Source organism: Balaenoptera physalus (assembly GCF_965194825.1).
Source record: "Balaenoptera physalus genome assembly, chromosome: 7".
Classification (NCBI taxonomy): Eukaryota; Metazoa; Chordata; class Mammalia; order Artiodactyla; family Balaenopteridae; genus Balaenoptera; species Balaenoptera physalus.
In genome coordinates this window covers 58,123,020-58,137,202 of record NC_138886.1, presented here as the reverse complement: position 1 = coordinate 58,137,202, position 14,183 = coordinate 58,123,020, and the positions used below count along the sequence as shown (strand labels likewise).

The 14,183-nt window shown below is 39.0% G+C and overlaps 1 long non-coding RNA gene across 1 annotated transcript in view; it reads right to left on the bottom strand.

The window, feature by feature from the left end:
• Positions 1-3,959: 3,959 nt before the first annotated feature.
• Positions 3,960-14,183, bottom strand: part of LOC309665015 — a 168,984-nt gene continuing 158,760 nt past the window's right edge. Inside the window, exon 3 of the long non-coding RNA XR_014266157.1 lies at positions 3,960-6,980. This is a non-coding gene — a long non-coding RNA (uncharacterized lncRNA). The remainder of the gene's footprint in view (positions 6,981-14,183) is intronic.

The following is a 14,183-nucleotide window of genomic DNA, read 5'->3' as shown; positions in this document are numbered from 1 at the left end:
ACTGAACAGCCATGAAACTGGCCTTGAACACATGGAAGAGGTAATGGGATCAGGGTATGGAGCATTGAAAAGGCTTCAAAAGAAAGTGATATTTGTGCTGGTTCTTGCAGGATGACTAGGAGCTTGGCACATGGAGAAGGAGGAAAGCACATTCTGGGCAAGAAAAGAGGTTAACAAAATAAAAAGGAAGAGTGTGTGAGAGCAGGTTGCCAGTCTATTTGGGGGATAACAAACTGAGACCAGAGAGTCTTGGAATGCAGGATGCCCGGAATACATCTATAGAGGAAAGTTGAGGCCAGCGTGTCAGGAGCTTAGAGAAATAAACACAGGAAAGAATGAGGCAAATCATAATTTAATTGTAGTTTCACCACTTACTGCCTGTGAGCTCTTTAATAAGTGACAACATCCCTGAGCTTCAATTTTTTCATCTGAAAATTGGAGAGTTCTAACCTTGGCTCAGCCATTAATTAGTTGTGAGACCTTAAATAAGTCACTTTCCCTATCTGAATCTTAGCATCTCCACATATAAAATGAAAAGCTAAGGCTAGATGAGTGGTTTTCAAACTGAGCTCTGAGGAGGTACCTCAGGAGATGTGGGGAAGGTGGGTGAGGACGAAGGGACAGTCCAGCAGGGTTTAGCCGCCAAACATGTAAACTAGAGCGGCAACATCTTTATCAATGTTATATATGTATATGTGTACATATGTATTTGTTTTTATATATGCATATATGTGCATATTTACACATGCATAAATATATATTTATGTGTATTATGTATGGCATATGCTATATGTTATATGTTATAGTATGCATTTATGTATATGTATGTTACATCACTTAATAAATATGTGCTATATATTATGGTATAATAAAATATATTATAACATATTTGTTACATACGTATTATTTATTCAACAAAGCATCTCAGTTGCCACATCTGAAAACTAGGGATATTTAATAGTACCTCACTTACAGGTTAGTACGAAGATTAAATGTCAAAAATGTATGTAATGTTCCTAAAAAAGTATCAGGAACAGAGTAAGCATTGCTTAGTCTTAGCCCTTACTCTTTTATAAGTCACAATCTAAGCCCAAGAAGTCGGGAATATATGCATCTTTTGTTCACTACTGTCTTCCCAACACCTTGACAAGTGCTGGCACTTAGTGGATATTCACTGTATTTGCTGAATATATGAATATACAGTGTCTACAACACACTAGTTTCTAGGCTAATGTTTGAGACGCAAAGGTAAACAAAAAACATGGGCCCAGCCCTTGTGGCTGTTAAACATATAAACACACAATTAAAGAACAACTGGAATTTGTGTTTAGTGCTTTATCAGGATTACAGATAAGAATTAGTTTGAAGAAATAGCTCCCTCTCTGCTAACAGTTGGAAACCTCCAAGAGTGAATAGTCCCAAATGCCTGTCAAAGTTGTAAATTTTTCTAATATGTGAGGAAATAGGCAGAGAGATGGAGGGAATACTTCTCATCGAATAGCAGGGAGCAACCTGGCTAAGCCTTTGGGCAACTAGAAATAGAAAGTAGGAATGATTGTCTTAGGAAAACAACTTTTCCCTACTAGGCTATATTCTCTATATTCCTGCTGTGTCATCCTGGGAAGTGAAGAAGGAAGAAGAGATGGGCCCTGTCCTTAAGGAATTTCCCATCCCCTGGAAAAGAAAGCATTACGATACATTCATAAAATAGTAGCAAGACCTTTCCTCCACCCACTGCTGCCATAAGCAAAGATATTCCCAGGGAACGATGCTGAATGGATTGGATGTGCTCTGGGAAGGTTTAAGAAACAGATGAATTTACAGCAGAGCAAAGAGAAGAGGTGACTGAAAATCTGGCACGGAGCAACTGGTTAAGTGACGAGCCTTCTATCTTGGGGCCAAGGACATAAACAGGTGCTAGTGTGAGGCAAACGGGTTAGCAGAGATCAGCGTCTTGGGGGTGATGAATGAGTTAGCAAATGCCCCTATGGACACTTCCTGTTACTCAGATGGCTGAGTATTTTCACAGCAATAGAATTTCTTTGAACCCAGAGGCCTGATTGGACTGCTATAGCCGTTTGTCAGTTAGCTAAGTCACAACAATTATTTAATCCTACAAGGACAAGGAAAAGTAAAACTAGGACCCCCAGGGCAATCATAACTCACCCACATGGCTCATACATGTTCATTTGGTTTCTAAGTGGATTGCTTAGTTTATGGCATGCTCAGTATGTAAGAGTTTTCTTAGAATTAGTTTAAATTGTCCTTAATTGGAAATATGTCATGCAACAGTCTTTTTCTCCAAATGAGTATTTTACTAGTGGCACACAGCCTGTGGTCATTAAGCCCAAAATTAAAGAACATGAAACAATTAACATTTTTCATTCCTACTGTTTCTTTTTCTTTTTTATTTCTGTGCCTACGTTTGCGGAAATGGGAATGTTTTAGTTTCTCACAGAATCATTTGAGTAATGTTATTCTAACAATTTGAAATTCTTATCTTCTTTAAACCATGTAGTTGTGTACTAAACAAGGTAGGAGAAAATGCCTTTTCACTCACATTTTCCCCAATGCAGAGACTGTGATGAAAATCAGATAGTAGAGATTTATGTCTGCTGGGCTGGCAGTCATTTCATATTTACTTGGACTATGAGATTGAAATCACATTGGAGGCTCCCTATCCAGGAATGTGTTATTTGCTATCTAAATAACTATATGTGAGCAAATCAGATGTGGATAAGATGTTTCCATCATCACTGTGTGTGTTAGCTCTGATTCTTGAAGTCCTAGCTCCATCTATGCTAGTTTTATCAAAGCTGCTCTTTTTGGTTTTATGTATTTGCTATGGTTGGACGGGAGAGTCTGTTCGCATTAATTTCTCAACTGGTAATAACAAAGGAAAAATTTAATGAAAGGAACCAAGGAAATACATTTTGTACATGAAAGTGGTTAATAGACAAACCCACTGCTGGATAAGGAATTAAGGGGGAAATTGTTCGAAGAATTTGTGGAAGCAGCAGGAGTTTGTTTTGTTCACACTATACAAGCCTCAAATTCCAAAATGCCAGATTGGAGACTATTTATATTTCCATTCTTCTATCTGGGGTCTTTTGTCTACTTCTTACTAACAATCTTACCTTTAGTTTGCAAGTAGAAAAAAAATATGATGCAAACCTATTTTTGTCATACAACTTCATAAACTCTATTTGACCTTAACTTTGTGAGCAGAAATATGCTTATTTACCAACAGTTACGCTATCAGTCAAGGGTCTTGTTTGTAAAGATTTTGGATATTTTAAACAAAAAAAGGAATTTTTTCTTTCTTTTTTTTTTCTGGAAAGAACACAGCAAACACAGGAACTCTCTGGCAAGGAAAGCCTTTCACTGATGCAGATCCCCACTGCTCCTGGTCACTCTCACAGCAACCAGGAATAATTCCTATGCCTCTTTTCGTTAAGGAACTCAAGGCCCCAGGTAAGAAGGTCCAGCTGGCAGAGACAAGGTCTTGTGGCTGCTTGTGCCCTGCTATGAAGCCATAGAGAGACGAAGCATCTTTCCTGTTCAGGTTCTACAATGGAGGAAAGACACCATCCCCTTCAATGCTATATCCGTGGGCTGTTACCTCCAAATGGGAGAAGGGATTATATATTAGAATCCCCCGAAATGACAAAGGTTTGCTACTTCCTCTTTATTAATGATTTTATTTAAAGTAACAGATGATAAACATATTGATACTTTTAAAAAAAGTAAAATTGAACATTTCTGTACTCTTGGTATTTGATATGCTTTACAGTAAACCTTTTGGGACTCATTTTGTGTTTAATGGGAATATAAAATTAGAGGGAGCTTTCATCTTTAACTGATATCAGTATTATCTCTCAGATATCTATAAGTAGTTTAAATGTCTAACTCTCCTTCTTAATTCCCAGCTCCATGAATAGCATGTTTATTTCAAAATGACTACTATGCCCTTACTACCTAAGGAATCTAGTGTGGATGGTCCTCAAAACCATTGTCAGCCCCCTTCTCCCTTGAACATTCCAATATAGAGACTGGAAATGCACATACTTTCCCAGCCTTTTTTGCAGAGAGGGGTTTGTATGTAAGCCACTTCCAGATCATGACATATATGCAAAATTCAATCAGGGAAGCTTCTAGGAAAGTTATTGTTTACTGAAATTAAAGGATAGACGCAGCCTAAGCAATGCCCCTCACTTCCTCTACTTTCTACCTTGAGCGTGGTCAGTGATACCTAGAGCTAAAATGAAAAGGCCAAAGAACTGAGAGATGTTAGTGCTGACATATCAAGTCTCAAACTGTTGGGTCTGCGACAATCTACATCCAACCCCTCCCTTCCTTGCGGAATGTAAGTCAAGTTTGCAGTGACTTGCAGCTGAGAGCATTCCTAAGTGATATGATGGTTTCAACAACAGACATCCATACATAACTGGACATTTCAAATAACCTACTCCTACTATTTATTGAGCATTGATTTCAGGCTAGCACCATGGGAAGTAAGGTGCAATCCAGACTCTCAAGGAGAAAAATAGTATATATAAGAAGATACATAAATAATACAATGTAGTAAATGCTAAAATGGAGTCATGTTCCCTGAGCTGTGAGAACACAGGTCAATTTTGGTATGAGCTATTAGGACTATCTCCAGTAAAATGGAATAATCTGGTTATAGAGCAAGTTGTGGCCTATTTACCATGTTAGCAGGGATACTTAGTATTTGACAATGAATATTATTATAGTAAATTATTATTTACAATGAATAATGAGAATAGAATATATTTGTTATTTAGTATTATGGACACTTTTACATCATTATCTCATTTTATCTTAGAAAAACTGGTGTGAGGTGGGACACATAGGTAGATGGGGGAAATTGAACTCCAAAAATCTCTAAATCAGGTTTTGTCAGCCTTAGCACTGTTGACATTGTAGGCTAGATAATTTGTTTTTATTTCACTGTGGTTATTAGAAGAGTTAACATGAGATCTACCTTCTTAGCAGATTTTAAAGTGTACAATATGGTATTGTTATTTATAGGCACAGTGTTGTACAACAGATCTCTAGAACTTATTCATCTTGCATAACTTAAATTTGATACCCGTTAACTAGCAACTCTCCATTTCCCCCCTTCCCCTAGCTCCTGGAAACCACCATTCTATTCTTTGCTTCTGTGAGTTCGACTAGTTTAGATAATTCATATAAGCGGAATCATGCAGTATTTGTCTTTGTATGACTGGCTTATTTCCCTCAGCATCATGTCGTCAAGTTTCATCCATGTTGTTGCATATTGAAGGATTTCCTTCTTTTTTAAGGCTAAATAATATTCTATGTATATACCATATATTTTAATCCATTCATCCATCAATAGACATTTAAGTAGTTTCCATATCCTGGCTATGGTGAATAGTGCGTCAGTGAGTATGGGAGTGCTACTGTCACTCTGAGGTCCTGACTTAGGATGACTTCATTTGTCTGGGGCTATCCTGCGCTCTGTAGGATGCTTAACGGCATCTTTGGTCTCTATCCACCTAGAGTACCATCTGCCTCAATCCTGCTTATAGTACCAGCCTCCCCCCAGTGGTGAAAACCAAAAATGTCTCCCGATATATAGCCAAACGTCCCCTAGGATGGAGGAACAAATTATCGCCTCCCCTCCAGTGAAAACACTGGTTTAGGGGATTTGAACAAAGTCACTCAGAAAGTGTGACAAAACCAAAACCAAAACCTACTCCACCTGATTTCCTGGTCTGTCCTTTCATCTTTGGAGAACTGGAATTCAGGGGATAAGGTTACCCAGCTACTATAACCACTTATATACAGATATATGCCCAAGGATAACTCAGAACATACACTTTCCAGATATAAAATCAAATCATCAAGTATAAATAGACACCCAACACATGAAAAGGATTACATGAGGCGCTCTGAGGGCAACTGTAATAATGTGCCACCTATTTCATGTGCCTATTTCTCATATTTCTCGTAACCTCTGCAACTGGGCCAACCACCCTAGATTTTGAGGTCAAGCTTATTCCCAGTAGGAGAAATTTAAACAACTGCATGTCAGTGGACCACAATCACAAAATTAATTTAGCCTTTGTTGAGACTGTACTCTAGTTCAGGGCAAACTTTCTTTGTCAAGGGCCAAATAGTAAATATTTGAGTCTTTGTTGGACACATAGTCTCTATCACAGCTATTCAACTCTGCCTTTGTAGCTAGAAATCAACCATAAATAATATGTATATGAATGGATGCAGCTCTGTTCCAACAAAACTTTATTTACAGAAACATATTGGACTTGGCCCATGGGGTATAAAGTTTGCCAACCTCTGCTCTAGTTGGATGAACTCCGTTTTTTCTTTATTTCTATATCAAATCCTTCTTCTATCCATCCCAGTATCCAAATTGCAGTCTATAAGCTCAAAGGTACATGATGTATAACTTCCTTTACTTTTCTATAACTTAAATTGATTTCTGTTTCAGGCCTGCTTTCTGGTAGGTGGTAAAAACTAAATCACAGCCAATTCAGATTCATCTCAGCTTATTCATAATACATTCAGGATTATCTCATTGATTTTAGAGCTTTCTCCATCAAATCAGGATGTTTCCCTCCATTCCCAGGTTGTGTCTCTGTTTAGGAAGGCTCCTGTAGTGTCATGTATCAGGGGAGAAACTAACAGGTCCTTGGTCTTGATCTGTCCACTGGCCTTAACATTCCTTCTGGTTTCTGCTTATTGATCTCAATGTACTTCCTGTTTTAATATAGGTTTTATTATTATTTAGCTATGGTCAGGCCAACAGATCAGGATATAACTGCCATTGTAAAGATAGTTTGTTTACTCACAGATTCCAAAAGGAAGAGGCACACCACATGCCATGGGGGCCACATGAGGAAGCACTAGGGTCTCCAGGAGGCAGAGGGAGAGGTGAAAACCATGGACGAGAGATCTTATTGTGGTTTCTGTAGGAAGAAAGGAGTGAAGCAGGTTAAGCAGGCTTAGGATTGGCTGGTTTGAATAATTTCAGCCGGCTCTGGGACACAGGAACTCTCCCTAGTTGTCTGGTACCTGGCCATGGGGTGATTAGGATAGGTGGATAGTGGCGTAGAGTGTAAGATTTTAAAAAGGAAAGGTGGTTGGGAGCGTGGGCTCTGGATTGGTTGGTCTGCACTTGAAAACCTGGCTATCTGGACTAGCAAGTTGCTTAATATCTCTAGGAATTGGCTAAACCTGGGAGGGACAGTCCCTCCAGGATCCACAAGGACACTGGTATTAAAGTACCGTAATACATAAAATAAAAGACACTGTTAATACACGTCCCTCTTCAGATTACAAGGCCTTATAGACCAATGCTCTTTGGGCTGAATTTATACCACTCTCAGGCATGTGGTGAAAGTTCTGAGGATCCTAACACCATGCTCAGGACACAGGAATTTCATAAGGTTACCTTACAGTGAACCAGAATCTTTCTGGCCATCTCTACTCCTCTGCATGGCACAGAGGAAACAGCCAAAGCCGGCTGCCTCCTCCAAGTCCAGTTAGGAAGTAAGGCACTGATCTATCCTACCATCAGTCCTCCCAGACTTATTTGGGTTTCTGAAGTTTCAATAGGATGGAAAAACAGAGGCACAGGACCCTTCCTCATGTGTCTAAAACCTTGCTTTCCTCTGGTTTAACTCTCTCATCCAGCCTAAAGAAATATAACCTTGCTGGAGGCAGAGGAGAGATGAGGTGGGAAGAACTAGCTCTTGCTAGCTTTGTATTTTTCCCCCATCTACTGCTTAGTGCATAAATGTTACGCCCAGTATTCCTCGGGGCTGTGGATTTTGAAAAGAAAAACCAAGGCTTTTGAAACTCATATCTCTTTTTCTCTCACATCACTCTCTACCATATTTTTTAAAAAGTTTATTTTGACACTTAAAAGCTGAGCTTTGACTCTTTTTTTCTTTTGTAATATATCATAGGAAGAGCCCTGAGAAGGAGAAACATATTGGTAAATATACCAAAATATTATCTTGCAATACCAGTTATATGCACTGGGTACCTGTCTTATTCCCCTTGCTTAACTTCCACCTTGAATGCCTAACTCTTCCGTCCTGGACTTTCTCATCCTGCTCCTTCTCCGGCAATCGTTATACTCTTCCCTTCCCTGGTGGAGCTGTGCTCCTACTGCTGAATAATTTTCCCAGATATACAGACATAAAAAAGGAGTTTCTGCCCTTGAGGAAATTATGGGAATTACATATTCTGCAATTTCACCTAGTATAACTTTTCTCTTCTTTTTCTTTCTTTATTTTCTATTCTTTTTTTTTTTTTTTTTGGTCTCACAAACCTGGATACCAGAACATCTGGATAAAAAGGGAAAAGTTTAATATGTCAATTCTCTACCTTAGAAACATTGGGGGACTTTTAAATTTAAAATGCGAAGATAGGTGAGAAATTAAAACTCAGTTTAATGCTTTTGTGTGCAGCCAAATATGGTTTAACTATAGATTCTCATCCCGGTACACAAAAAGGACCAGCTCCATTTCCATGCATTTTTCCATTGTTCCTTCAGTTCTTCAATAAATATTTATTGAGCATTTACTATGAGCCAGAAACTAATCTATTTGCTGAGGATACATTAGTAAACAAAAGAGAGAAAATCAGCCACCTTCATGGAATATACATTCTAATTTCAGGAAAAAAATGTTTAATTACTAACATTTATGTGGTGCTTATTATCTCTAGGCATTGATCTAATCCCCACAGTAGCATGATGAGTTAGCTTTATTACCATACCTGTTTTATAGATAATAGTTAGCAATTTGCTCAAGATTTCAGCGCTAGTAAGAGGTGGAGCCATAACTCGAACGCAGGTAGACTAGCTCCAGTGTCTGTTCATGTTCTCAATCCCTCTAGTCTACCACCACTAGCTTATAAGTAAATTATAGAGTTTGTTAGAATTCAATGATTTCTATGGGAAAAATTAAGTATAAAAAGGGAGTAGAGAATGTTAGGGAAGGTTAGAATCTTAGACAGGGTAGTTAGGAGAGACTTAACTAAGACATGTGATTTGAGTAAAAACTTGAAGGAAGTGAGGGAGCAAGAGAGATAAATATCTACAGTAAAGATGTTTAGGAAGAAGGAATAGCAATTGCAAAGTCCCTGAGGCAGAACCATGCCTGGAAATCCACAGGTGCAATTTTGCATTGTACTTCATCAAAATAGATCACATATGTTTAACACAAAATGCCCATCTTTGAGTTCTTCTATTATTTTGGCAAAATGCAAAACTTTCGAAAATAATTTATCATGTCTTCTAATAATTTCAAAACAGCATTTTTATAACTTGGATGAGACTAAGAAGAGTTAAAAACAAAGAGTAAGAAATAAAAGAAAGGCATTATTACTCCTTGATACTGCTGAGGTGCATTATAAGGGATTGATAAAATGTTGGGCAAACAAAAATAAAAACAAGCTCTGATTTTACTGTATGTTTCTTTCGAGGTGAGAATGATCATTCTTATTCTTACTAATTAAAAAACAAAAAACTAAATGGCATGAATACTGTTCTTGGTAATACATGCATCACGCTAATGGTAAACCTTCAAGGATCTGCCCCCAAGAGAGAAAGAATGCGGAGAGCTGGTCTTGGCTAGCGCTAAGTTGGAGTTTGTTGTTGCATTTACTTTGCCCTAGATGTCTCCAAACTCGTCATCAACCAGTTGATATTGTTCCTGATTCACAGGAATTAGAGATTAAACAGCTTGCAACAGAGGCTGCCCAGCCAGACTCTGGCAGAACTTATGTGAGGCTCACAAGTGCCTAGCTGTTTTGCTCTGCTCTGTAACAGATGGCTTGTTTCTAAGGACAAAGTTCTTTATTTTCTTTCAAGTTTTCTATGGGTTGTAAAAAGAATGGGGGTCCTGGCAGCTCAGTATTCACCCTCCTCAGTCCTAGACGACATTCATCAAGGTCTAATGGGTAGAAGAGATCTTAGGCTCAGACTCAAAAGAATGGGACACAGATCTCAGCTTTTTCTCTAACTAGAGGTTCAATTTATAACAATGGACTTTTTAGCCTCTCTCAACCTCAGTATCCTCATTAAAAATGAACACAAAAATTAATTCTCTACTGTTTTCATAGTATACTGTAAGAAAAAAGTCAGATAGTAGGTTGAAGTGCACTAAAAATTAAAGTCTTTAGCAACAAAAGTTTTTCTGTTATCCTGTCTTATTTTTCCTACCTTTTTATTTGTTAATAATTCTTAACATTTTCCCAATCTGTTTATTCTCTTGTCTAACTTCTTAATCTTTCCTAGCCTCCTCTGTCTTTTTTCCCCTATATTTACTCCTTAAGCTATTTTCCTTCAAACCTGACTTATTTTTAAATTATTTTGAATCAGTTCACTAACCTAAACATTCCTTAGTACTACAGTTTTCCTGATTCTTCTCCTCTGATCTGTCCTCATGTCTGCACTTAATTTGTATGTATTCTTAGCTGACATTGGCCAGCATTCACTTTGATATAACACAAGGGTCCCAGCAGTAAGCTAGATTTCATCCAAGTCTCTGACTGTACTGGTTTGGCCACACTGCTCCCACCTGCCTGAACCAAAGAGACAAAATGCAAACGGCTGGTTCTCCCGAACAGAAGGAATGCTAATGCATTTGGGTGGAAGTATGGAATCCATGCTGAGTAAGGTTAAACAAAAAGGGAGGGGAACCTAAAAAAGACACAGCAAATGAGGAGACACAGGAAAATGGTGTTTGAATTAGATGGAAAGTTACTCACAGACTCTTTAAGGAGACTGAAGAGGTTTCTTCCTCCCTATTTTCCACATTTTCCCCACTTTTATATGCAATATTTAATGACTTTCATTAGAAATATAACTTAGTCTCAAAACGCTAATATGAAGATTGAGTCAGAAAAAAAAAATTTCTCCTCTAATGAATTATCTGATGTCTTTGGAGGCTAAGCTGATGTTAATTTCTCTTTCTCCTCTGCCATCCATTCTCCACTATGTCTCCCTGTCTTTATCCTGTCTACTGTATTTCCTTCAATCCTATACTCTTCACTTTTTTTTCCAGAGAACAAAGACCAGTGTCTGGTCTCTTATGCTCTCCTAGACTGTGGTCCTCTAGAAGTCAGGGGTTGCCTGGTTTATACAGTATTTATATTCCCAACTCCATATACTAAGGCGAGTCCTCAGTAGGCTGATAAATGAACAGCCCTCACTTAATCTTGTATGGACTCACACTGCCACCCCTAAATTAACCTTGCACACTAACGAAATGGTTGGAGATTCCTTACTACTTCTACTTCTCATCTTAGTGCAGTGGTGGTCTCAAACTCTGTACCTTAGAGTCCTAGGGGCTCCTTAGATTCTGGATAAAAGAAAACAAAAAACAGTGCTCCAGTGAGAAAACACAACCATGTCTAGCTGCAGCTTGGAATCTCCAGAAAAAGATGCTGAGACATTTTGGGGTGCAAGGTGTTTATTAGGGATCAACATCTATGAAAGTTAGGAAGAAGAAGCACATTTGGGAAGAGAAAGACTGCAAACTCTCACGTAGGTCCAAAAAACTTGAGCCAACCTAAGCCAGAGTGGGGGTAGGGGACGTCTGGAGTAAATATTGCTTGGTAGAGATGGTCTTATGCATTATGGGCCAAAATGCCTGGATTTTTATACTCCCCCACCCCCAACACACACACACACACACACACACACACACACACACACACACAAACACACACACTCAGTCACTGTGTGGGCTGTGACCTCGGATGAAGAGGCTCTTTGCAGCTGAGGTCCACCCTGAAGGAGCTGCCAGCTGGAGGCTATTGGTTGACCACACTGCCCACAGCTGGGCAGCTAGTCTCTCCTTGAAGAGAAATGTCTGTGGCACATCTCTTCATCTACCACTTGACAGGTCATAATTATAATTGTGTGTACAGATTAAACAGGACATACGTGCAAGGTTAGCTTTTAGGAATTTAGTTCCACGAGGCCTGTCACTGAGCAATCTTGAGTCTACTATAAAAGAAAACTATGAAACATCTCTGTGCTTTCTTCTTTCAGAGTTCACGCTTCCTCCTTTGTCCATAGCTAGCTGTCCTTTCCTTAGAGTGGGTTATAAACAAACTAGCTGATCTCTTGCAACCACAGTTGCAGAAAAGGTGGACATTATTTTGGGTGATAAAGTTGCTAGCCAAGAACTTCTTTGCTTGGTGCCATTGTCCTCATATATCAGATACTAACAAAGGAGCAGAGGTCATATGCCATCCCGAAATATGCTTCAATGAGCATCTGCTGTTAGCTGTATTAGCAAGAAATGAATGGGAACTGTAAAAATTAATCAGAGACTTTGCACTTGCTGAAATATTTATGAGAAAGCAGTTATAAACCACTGCAATATGGTTTCCTCTTGTTTTTCTTTCCTCTCCCCTGATCCTCTGTCTCCTCTCCATGCTATCATGTCTTCCCCCTCTTGTTTGGACACTTCTGACTTTTACAAGCATATTCCCCTTTAGGGAATAAAAGGGGTCAGGGAGAAGGGGGCTGAAATTGATTGTATGAACTACATAGACAGTCACCATTCTGAAGCAGTTGCATCTGTGAAAGTCTGCACCTATTCTCAGTGGTCCATGAGGATTGTGTGGTTTCCTGGCAAGGCCTGACCAAAGCTCCAGTGTTGTCTGAGGGTTCTTTCCTCCTGGGGTTTCATGTATGTACAGATGTACTTCACTATAGCTTGAGCAGAGGTGTCACCAATAGCAATTACATCCTAACTTAATGGTTTTCCAGAGCAGCTGAGCAAAAAGAAGTCATCAAGAGTTTCCTCTTTTCTTCCTTTTTCAGACATGGGTAAATTAACATACAGCGGGGATTTCAAGAATCTCAAGGAGGGGGTTCAAATGAATCTATTAATTAATGTTTGTTTGGGCAGTAGGCTGCTAAAATTTGACAGAAAATAAGAAGAGTACTATTTGACTTTTTAGGCACAAATGTTTGCTGAGGGAGGTCTTCTAAGGGCAATGTTCATTACTCTAGGTTGAAGTTCTAGGGAACAGTTTTGATTCACCCTAAGTTCAATGACTGAAATCACAACCATGGCCTGTTACTTATAGGTATAATCCATGTATCTGTAGCTCTGCTATAAAGGTTCAAATTCCTTATGTGTGTGTGTGCACATGCATGGCGAGTGTATGTGTGTGTGTGTGTGTGTGAGAGAGAGAGAGAGAGAGAGAAAGAAAGAGAGAGAGAGACAGGGAGGGAGGGAGGGAGGGAGGGAGAGGGAGAGGGAGAGAGAACGTTCATGTGTGTGCTATGGGGCATGGAGGAAAGAGGTATCACACTTCATTTTACATAGTAACTACCAGGTGTCACTCAGAATAAAGTACTAGATGGCAAATTTTCTCCCCAGGCATGCATGCATAGTTAAACTCATAGAATGTTAATGTTTACTGAGCATTTATTGTATATAAGCCTCATTTCTGAAAGTTCTCTAAGTATACATGTGTTATTTAATTAAATCTTTACCACAGTCCTACTATTAGGTGCTATTGTTATCTCCATTTTACAGATGAGGAAATTGATACTTAGGAAGTTTTAAGCAGCTTGCTTAGGGTCACACAACTAGTAAGTGGCAGAGCCAGGACTGAAGTCAGCTCTCTGTGGCTCTAGAATGGATGGTCATTCAGACAGTAAGTGGCAGAGTTGAAATTCAAACCCAGGTCTTTTGACTCCAAAACTCACGCTTTTAACCAGATTTTACAGCCTTGGTATTTAGAAAACAACTTAAGAAATATTACATCTGCAGATGATATGTGGAAGCTGAATCCAAGAGCAAATACACACATATACCTATGCAATAAAACAAACAAAAAACAAAATAAATGTCCTCCTCCTAATTTATGATGCTCAAAAGGCAAGGCAGTGTCTTGTCCCATAGGTGTTCTCTCCCTTTCTCTACCTTAGCTCAACGGGACCCACGCTCCAGATTCTTGGGTCCCTCCAGAAGATTCAGCTTTGTGTTTTGTTTCCTCAATAGCTGAAACAACAGGAGTGTTCTCCTGCCTCCTTCACAATCTCAAATCTGATCTGCCAAATAATCCAAAGTCAGCAGAAGGAAGGAGAGAAGAGAAGGAGGCCTCTGTCTCCCAATCTTTTCCAAGGGCTG